This window comes from Sinohyriopsis cumingii, chromosome 10 (genome assembly GCF_028554795.1).
Source record: "Sinohyriopsis cumingii isolate HCF-2022 chromosome 10, ASM2855479v2, whole genome shotgun sequence".
NCBI classification, from domain to species: domain Eukaryota; kingdom Metazoa; phylum Mollusca; class Bivalvia; order Unionida; family Unionidae; genus Sinohyriopsis; species Sinohyriopsis cumingii.
The window spans coordinates 83,062,379-83,072,546 of NC_142970.1; the positions used below are offsets into that span (position 1 = coordinate 83,062,379).

Sequence of the window (10,168 nt, forward strand, 5' to 3'; positions counted from 1 at the left end):
TGATAAATAAACTTATAAGAATACACAAGACGCTTTTATGAAACAACGCGAAAACTAGACATGACCAACAAGGTCCCCTTGACACATCGAACATTTTTCTGTATGGTTAGCATTATCACAGAGATGACCGATCTGAAGTGCTTCAAAGATCAACATCTCTAAAGAGTTTAATAATTGTGAATTTATCTATAAGAATATTGCTTCTTTATTTTTTATATTTCTTCGTTCAAACTAGAATTGTATGTCCTTGGCACACTTGCATTCTCATTTTGCAGCAGAGGTTTCAACCAAATTTCGATGGTCACATCGGCGTGCAATCAATACCCACCCATTCCGGATTTCTCCACTGCTTTCAAGCATTGTTCTGAGTTTGACGAAAGAAGCAATATCCAAGTAAATACCGTCAGTATTATTTGCAGTCGGGAATCTTTTTCAAAAACGACGCTTTTGTCGTATACTGTTAAAGGGTCATGCAAATTCTATCAATAACACTTTGCATAATTCGTTTGGTGAATTCTTTTAAGTACGCAAATGCTTAACGCTAATATGTGCCTTTGTTTTTGCTTTAATATAGCGCCCTCCTATTGCTAAAAGTGCCTATTTTATCGCTACTGTGGTGGTATCAGTTGTTCTCACACTGATCTATCCCATTATCTAGTTATAAAATAAAGAATAAAGATGCTTTATCAACCAGAAACTTTCCAATAATTATATGATGGCTTAGGTTTCCTCTCTTCAGTGTAATTTGAATAATATCGGTTTCAGAGATACGTTAAAGGTATTCACATGTAATACATAGTAAATAATAACGGATAATGATGATCTATACTAAATTTGGTTTCCATGTGATCAGGTTAAAAAAATTAAATCTTTCTTGTACCGTTGTGTCTTATATAACATTAAACTTGTTTGGCTATACAAAGTAAACAGTTTTTTAAAGAACAAAAGTGCGCTATGAATTAGAAGATCACGAAATAAAATTACAAAGGTCATAACTTGTATTTTAATGTGCCCTTTATAATTTTATCTGTTTGTGCAATTACGTGGTGAGTTTTATAGGAACAATATGTATCGGTTGCACCTTTAACATGCGTTAATAATGCCAAAGCCTTACGTTCACCGAAGAAGTAACATTCTCCACTGTCAATGTTCTATATAATAGGGGTGTCAGCTACACAGAATGTCATAGGTATCAATGACAGGAAATGGTGAAATGCAAAGCAACAAAAGACTTGGCACAAGATTTCTCAGCTGCATAAAGAAAATATATATATCCATAATAGGAAATATTATGATGACCAGCATCAAAGGAGTCTGAACTAGGATTATCAGCAATGTAAGATAAATATGTGTCCATTACAGGAAACTGGTGCTTGGATCCTGTACTAGAACTGTCGCCTATGAAAGGGAAATATGTGTCAATGATGGAAAGCTGTGTGAGGATAAGTATCAATAGACTCTACTAGAGATATCAGATATGGAAAGGAAATATAAGTCAACGATGGTAAATTGTTTGATGGTAGGCATCAAAGGTCTCTGTACGGGAGTTATGAATTGGACAAGGAAAATAGCAGTCAATGACTTGAAATGACAAGAACACGAATATCAATGGACTTTGTATTAGAGCCTTCAGCTAGAAAAATATGTCTCAATACAAGGAAATGGTGCTGTGACAAGTAACAATGGACTCGGCACTAATGATATCAGCTACATAAGGACATTATATGCCCATGGTAAGAAATAACATGATGACAAGTATCAAAGACGTCTGCCCACAGAGTAAACAATTATGAAAGATATTGTCCATGACATTGTTTCCAAACCGATCAAGTGGACGTGACAGTTCTGTCCCCCCCCCCCAAGTACCTTTAACAACGAATATGTTACAACAGCAGGGACTCATTTGGGACGAAAATGTTCTCGACTGTTATTCAGCAAGGAGACAAAGACAAGACAAACACTTGTTTTTTTAGTGTCCTATTTTTAAATGTCTGTGTACTAATGAGCATCAATATTATTCCTGTTTATATGTGGTATTTATTCTTACAGATGCTTTGATATAAATTTATAACCAAGTTGACCTCAACATGTCAGACAAGTATTAATAGAACCATTCATGCAATTCAAATTTAATGATATTTAGAATACATTAAATCCAAGTAGGATACTTTTAACTCGAAGGCGTATAGCATGTTCCTGTTATTTGTCTTCCATTATCCATCTCATAGTAAAAAAGAACCAGGAATAAACTTAAAATGTCCCCTTCTGAAAATAGTATTACTTTTCTGGATGAAAGGTCTGACGAATTTTTGTCTTGTATCAAGTTATAGTGTCGTTTTCCAAGTTACATCGTATTATTATCCGTTTCATATTTTACAGTAAGGCTTCAAGAGGTAAACATATACAAACAGATCATACCTAGAATTTTGTAGCATGTAAATTCTTGGGTAAATAATGTCTGGCAGCAGTAGTTTATAGTTTAAGTGAATTAAATTGATTTCATTGGTACTTAGGAAGACATCAATACATGATGGGTTATTTCATGATACATCAATAATGGGTAAGTAAAGTTAAATATGTGTCTTTCTTAGAGACGCGATGAATAGACCTGTTTCACAACGTGTTTGTCGGAAGAGTTACGGTTACTGATATCGATTATCAAAAATAATATTCAGCCAATCAAAGCTGAATGAATGTTGCTTATATTTACCTGGATGTGTAGAATATAAATATTGTTGTTATTTTTTTATTTTATTTTTGGCTTAACAACACTTTTCAACACTCGATAAACTTTCCATGACGGCCATTGTAACTGTTGACACAACAAACTGGTAAAAATCCCGTGGAAAAAAGACCGACCCGTTGTAAGCTGCTGGTTTACATACATACACAGGCCGAGCCCGAAACTCGACCCAAGCGGACAGAGGCGAGATGACAGTGATCGGGCACGGCAAGAGCTTTAGACCAATCGTCCATCCTGGGCACCACGAGATTGCCATTAAAAGCTCCATTATAAAAGCATTCGGTAAATATTCTTAAAGCGTTAATATAACAAATATATGTCATGTGTATTCAGACTAAGCATATCTACAATAATAATAGTCAACCCATTCGACAATGTGTTAAAAGAGAATAATATAAAATAAAAAACTGTTAAATAAATGGAAACAAATATCTCTTAGAATATTGTTGGCAACGTGTTTTATGCACACAACTAATTTAAATGTGTTTAAGCGTTATAACATCCGTCAGATCATGGTATGTGGTATATACAATTGAAATAATATCTGATAATTCATGTTTACGGAAATGTAATTTAATAGTCAAATTAGGTTTTATATTGTTTTGGATTTAACCCCAGTTTTCAGTACACAATAAGGTGTATGTGGCATGCAACACTTTTAGTTGATTAAGAACCCGGGCAAACCCCAAGAAGAATCAACAGCCCTTGAGAAGTTGCTGTGAAGCTTTCTCAAATAGCCACGTTGACCGAGCCCGAGACTCGAACCCAGGCGGACAGAGGTGAGATACCTATGATATAAAAGGTTATTACCTTAGACCACTGGGCCACCCGAAATATGTTTGTAGATATATAGCTTAAATAAATTGCAACTAAAATCAGTGGAAAAGGAAATACAAGTATGGCAGATTCAGAAGGCAACTCCCGTCCACTTTTTGTCAAACTGAAACGTTTGAAATTAGTCCCATATAAATCAAAAAGGAGCTAAACATTTTATGAAAACGTTGCACAAATATATCTGAATATTGTTTGCACACTATGTAATTGCATTTGCCCCAAATAATTCCTATCCATGCAGTGTTTCCTTAAGGCCACAACAGGTTGTCCTGAAATGTTTGATGCCAACACAGCACTTGCAATAGATTGGTTTAACTTAGAAGCGTCAAATGTTCTGCAATTTAGGGCGTAGGAACGTGATACTAGCATGGCCGTATGTCCCCTTGCACTATCAATTTTCATTATGTAAGGTTTATTTGAACTGTTCTACGGATAAGCACTGTAAATCATCTAGGTTATAATCGATATACTTTATTACATTCTGAATGCATGTAAATCTCCCAGCAGTGCGCGCCTAATTTTAGGATTCGAGATTTTGCGATATAACGCAAAATCGATCTTTTCAAGTATTGTGAAGCTGGTCTATTCAAACAATCGCCCTTTTATCTGAAAGTCAGTCGCACTAACCACTGATCAATCACGGGTCCTTTCTGCAACTGTTATGTTGCAAGATATTGATGCCATTTTAATACACAGTCCGGATAATACGAAATAATTGTCCATGGTCACCAAAATGTCATTATCCAGTTTGGTTATAGTTGTTATATGCAGGTAATGTCAATTCATGCGTTGATCTCATATAAATTCACACTTTAGCGTAAAAGGTAACATAGTAACCTTTGATTTTTTTTATTATAAGAGTTCTTAAAACTAGCCTGATAAGTGATAGTGGTCTCATGAGTTCAGTGTTAGTCTAATGCTACCAGAAACTGGGGAAACTAATATGATAACATCAAAATCTTTCTCGGGCATATTGAGTAAGGAAGGCGTGCATGTGGTCTCAGACAAACTAGGAGTGAAATCCTGATCTTTGGTACGTTGTGAAATATAGCTGTCAGGGAAATATAGAGACTGTGAGAAATATAACTTACGTGTAAACTTATGAAGTCTGGGTCAGAATTAGGGATTCTATGGTGCGATCTCGAACCGTTTAAGTGCTTATTTGATAAAAATGACATTGATCTAAAATATGTCATGCCAATAGCATGTGTATTGGTTTTAAATCGTATGTAGAGAAGTAATACTTGGTTTAAAATCATATATAGAGAAGTAAAAATTGATATTATTTCATTAAATGGTAAGCTTCTTGAATTAAAGTGCATACCCCGTCGATATATCGGTTTCATTCCGCCAACATTTGTTGTTAAAATCAACATATTCCAACACGGAACATAATTTTGCATGCATAGTAGCGAAATGAGTAACCACATGTTTACCTAAGTTTACCTAACAAGGTGACTCTTATCAGTGGATGAAACTTAGTGCAAACGTAAATTCTTAACCTGGGAGAGGCATATCTCATTCAGGGGAGATTACTCACTTACACAATCAAAGGAAAAAGAGGACGATAGTGGTACAAATAAAATACAAATCACCGTAAACCCAGTGCGTGTGTATATATATATATATATATATATATATATATATATATATATATATATATATATATATATATATAGACAGAGAGAGAGAGAGAGAGAGAGAGTTAAGTTAGTATGTATAACAAGGTCTAGTTCTACTTGTTTATAATAAACAAGCCTCAAACAGATTTTCAATCGGACATTGTACACACTTTAAGATTTGACAATTGTCGCCATGAATCGGGTGGGCATGGGGTTGTCGTCTTGTACGCTGTAGATCTGGATATGTTGAATGCGGTCCTTTGCACATTGTGCAATATATACGAATCGAAAATATTATTTATTTAATTTTCTATTTATAGATCCATTGGGATCACCAATTTGATATTTCCTGAGAGCATTTTGAAACAATATGCTTTCAATATGACCTATTAAGTCTTTACCACCATGAATGCAGCTGATAACCCTGAATGTTTGGGACTATTTATATTTACTTAAGTTTTAGATTTTGTTTGCTCTGGAAAAACGGTATTTAAAACTCTTTTTCGCAAGTAAATGAATAGTGACCCTTCAATCCCTATGTTCATATTATGACTCATGGTGATGCAGATAGTCATGCAAAATATGGTGAGGCTGGTGATACGAATGGAGACTACGAATAATGCGAGGTACAGATGAACACATTACAGGACACTACAACATCCATACAGTTCATAAGAGTGCGTTATTTCCAAGGGAAGAACCAACTAAAACCATTATGAATTTCTTCTGTGAGAATACGTTAGTCGAGAATGCAATAAATGCCTGAAAGGTGGCTGACATTGCTCCCAATTAAGATCAGATAAATAGAATTTTATATCCCATATGGTTACCCTTGTCAACCAGAGGGCTGACACATGTAAGAAAAATTGTGGCATGATGTTGGATACCTTGGATTCACATACCAAAAGCTACAAGATATGTCCTACTGGCTTGGTATATTTAATTAAATACATCTTAAGGTCAAAATCTGTGCTGACGGCGCAAGCAAGAAAACGAGCAATCGCTGGAAGCCATTGTCATTACCTCCATTACCCGTACATGGACCCGTTAATCCTGTCGACGTGGACGATTTAGTCCCGTTAACATCGAGCAAAAAGGGCATTGTAGATACTATTATCTTATTATCTTTACTGACTATATGACTATGTAACATAAGCAGTTGTCGTGAAGACTGCCAATGCAAACACAAACGCGAGTCTTTTCGCTGAAGATATTGTGGGCCGCCATGAGGCCGGTCGGTGTTTTTTCTATCCGAACGTACGTTTGAAGGCAAACATGGTATGTGAGACCGTTCCGATGGTCTACTGGTTAGATCGTCCACCTTGGATGCGGGATGACATGGCTTCGAACCCAGCAGAGTCATACCAAAGACTTATTAAATCGTACTAGCTGCCTCAATTGGCGCTCAGCGTTAGGATGTTAGCGCTAGGATTGGTCGTCCTGGTGTCAGGTTAACGTGACTTGGTGGTATATCATGCTAAATGTCTGCGGCAAGATGCCCATATGATATACATCACTCAAAACTGTCACACGGCAGACATCGTAGCAATATGAATGTAAAATTCTTTCAGCTACATTCGAAATTAAAAACGCACACACATATACATATATGGTCTGTTCTTGGTGTGATTTTAATTAACACTAATGTATATGTAAATACTTGCAGGCAAAACTGATTGATTGTTTTGAACTGACTCAACATTTCTGAATCAAGTTACTACTCTTACTAATCTTAGCGAGTCCTGGTATCAAACCTTTGCATGGAACGTTGTATAAAACCAAAACATCGTGAGGTACTTTTAAATATACATTGACTGTACTTTAATTTTCCAGGATGAAAAGATATTTGAAGGTGACACAGACCCCAATATACTTATGAAGATAACGGTAGCCACTGTGAAACAGAAGTTCGATATATATTACACTTATTTGACCATGACCCGAAATAAGATGTCAGGGTCATAAAGATTGGGGACAATATAAGTAATGATCGATTTTATGTACAAGTGTTTGTGTTCATTGTTAGATGCAAAGTTGTATAATGGTAAATAAAATAATAAGAATACACAAGTTACTTTTCTGATACAACGCCAAAACTATAAATGAACAATAAGGCCCTTTGACAAAGCGAACATTTTTTCTGTTTGGTTAGCATCATCACAAAGAGGTCTGATCCGAAGAGCAACATTTCTAAAGAGTTTAATAATTGTGAGTTTATCAATAAGAATATTGTTTCTATATTTTCTTATACTTCTTCGATCAAACTTGAATTATATGTAATTGGCACATTTGAATTCTCGTTTTGCAGCAACGGGTGCAACCAAATTTCGATGGTCACATCGGTGTGCTATCAATGCCCACCCATTCAGGATTTCTTCACTGCTTTCAGGCATGGTTATGAGTTTGACGAACGACGCAATATCCAAGTAAATAACGTTAGTAATATATGCAGTCGGGACTCTTTTTTCAAAAACGATCATGCAAAGTCAACAACAATTTGCATCACTCGTGTGAAGAATTATTTTAAATCCGCAAATACTTTAAGCTAATAGCTTCCTTATTTATTTGTTTGGCTTTAATATATTATTAGTAGAATAACTATGACGGACCTATTTTAAAAGAGATAATCGAAGCAAAACAATAGATGCCAAATGAAATTTTTGTTGTTGTAGGATGATTTAATGCCATTTTTCAGCACGATATGATATGCATGGCGGCCAGCATAACATTGGTGGAAGACAAACCTTAATAAAAACCCGGGAAGAACCACCGAGCCATGAGAAGCTTTATCATGTACCCACGTTAGCCGAGCTTGAGACTCGAACCCACGCAGACAAAGGTGAAATGGCAGTGATCCGGAACGGTGAGCGATTTAGACCACTTGGACACTCGGGGACACTGCTAGGTCAAATTGCCAAGAGACCCGCGTAGATCGTGAACTTGTGAAATACAAAGGAAGGTGTTTAGACGTATATTCTATATGTGGTCTTGCCTCAGCAGCAACTGTTGGTCTTGCTGTGACTGGAATCACAGTCACATCAACCACCGCAGGTGAACCAATCAGTATTATTGTCGGAGCTATATTGACAGTAACCGGTGTCTCTGATGGTGCTAGCAAATTAATTTATATGCAACTATATTCACGAGTACCCATCTATTCTGAATTGCTGCTTGCAGTTTCACGGAGTAGTCTCGATAGGATCAGTAAATTGTATTCGGTTAAAATCGAAGACAAAAATTATCAGCGAGGTTGAGTTTTAGACTATGCTGGCAGAAATGGAAAATCACGGACACGAGCACAAGTAAGAAACAGTGCCGACTTACAGAGACGAAATGTTAAATAAAAACAAAACAATCTTCATTCGGTGTGTATTGATCGCTACCATATGCTTGTCTGAATAATTATATACTCATCGAGATTTTTATTTCTACAATTATAACAGAGTAGATATGTTTCATTACTCAAGTAGTTTGATATAACTGAGTTTTTACGTTTTATTGGAAAGCCTTTGGGGTCACTGACATCCCTACGAGATCCTACCTGCATGACTGGCCCATTCACATGTGTTTGCACCCCTGGGGACCAAAATTGAAATTGCTAAACACGTATTGATCGCGTGTGAGCTAACTAAACTTTTGGGGATGGAGACGAGTACGGGTATCATTGGACCCAACGGGTAACAAAAAAGACAAATCCAGCAGTTTCATAAAACTAAACCAAAGGAATAACCCTGTTTTGTATCCCAATTAGTTTTAGACTGTATTCCTTTTTATGAAATTATATGGAACTGTTGTCTGAAGAAAAGAAAACTCATGTTTGGTATTGCACACGCCCACTGATTTCGGTAGATTATCACGCCAAGGTGTTTATAAGAAACGGTCCAGACTTATTTTTAAATCATTTTTTGGATGCATCCCCACTCTCATATAAACCACTTGTGCATACATCTATATATATCTATATAAATAATCAATGCAATTAAACACCTTTACACATATTCCATCATCTTAAAACCTACCTGTAAGGCAACGTATCACACTATAGTTGATCAAAGTCCAGGACGTTTCATTACACCCCAGCCAAAGTTCAATGTTATTGTACCGGATGTTCCTCTCGATATGACTATCTAGTCTTTATACATGGTAACGCACTACAATTAGGACAATATGAGCTGATAGAGGGACCGTATAGGCGTAACGGACTACAGTTAGGATAGTATGTACTGATAGAGGGACCGGTAACAAGTAATGTAATTTGAATTGGCAATCTGCGCTGTGGGGAAAATATTGGCATAACTTTATTCAAGTGTTATTTACTTGAACTGAAACGTATCTGCATCTAATGATAACGAGACAAATGCACTATAAAACACAGTCTTGTAGAAAGACATGGTGACAGTAATGGTGAAAATAAAGTTTGATTCGCCGGATTAGATTCATGTGATAGTGGTCAGAGAGTTATGTGTTGGTGTATTACTGTCTTTTGAATGGATATGTGTACATTGATCAGACCCTTTGCGATTCTGAAGCGATAAAAGACGCGTGACAAAAGTTGAATCGAACGGATGGTTCGGCTCACGTTTGCATTCCTTGTGTTGAATTATCGTACAGCTAATGTTATTTTATGTTGACAGAGATTCCATCGTACTTTACTGATAAAACGTCAGATTCCTGTGTCTAGTGCTATGATCATCATTTAGCAACATGTGAACATGTACGCACGAACCACCTCAGCTTAAGGATATAGCATACGATCATGATAGCAAATTTACTTCAAGCATTTGATACAATTTGTACCTGGGAAACCTGCTTTGTTATCCAATGATGCCCGCTATAAGTTGTATTCCAGGAATCATTGCAAATGTATCAGTAAAAATGTTGCACTGAAAGTTAAAGTCACATACATTATAACATGTATGCCATCGTGATAGAAGGTTAATATTAGTTTTAGGAACTGAGATGATATTAA

General features: G+C 36.2%; 1 long non-coding RNA gene across 2 annotated transcripts in view; it reads right to left on the reverse strand.

Moving 5' to 3' along the window:
- Window positions 1-9,301, reverse strand: part of LOC149790482 (uncharacterized) — an 88,069-nt gene extending 78,768 nt beyond the window's left edge. For both annotated transcript variants that reach the window (XR_016423621.1, XR_016423622.1), the window contains exon 1: window positions 9,219-9,301. This is a non-coding gene — a long non-coding RNA (uncharacterized LOC149790482). The remainder of the gene's footprint in view (window positions 1-9,218) is intronic.
- Window positions 9,302-10,168: the final 867 nt, after the last annotated feature.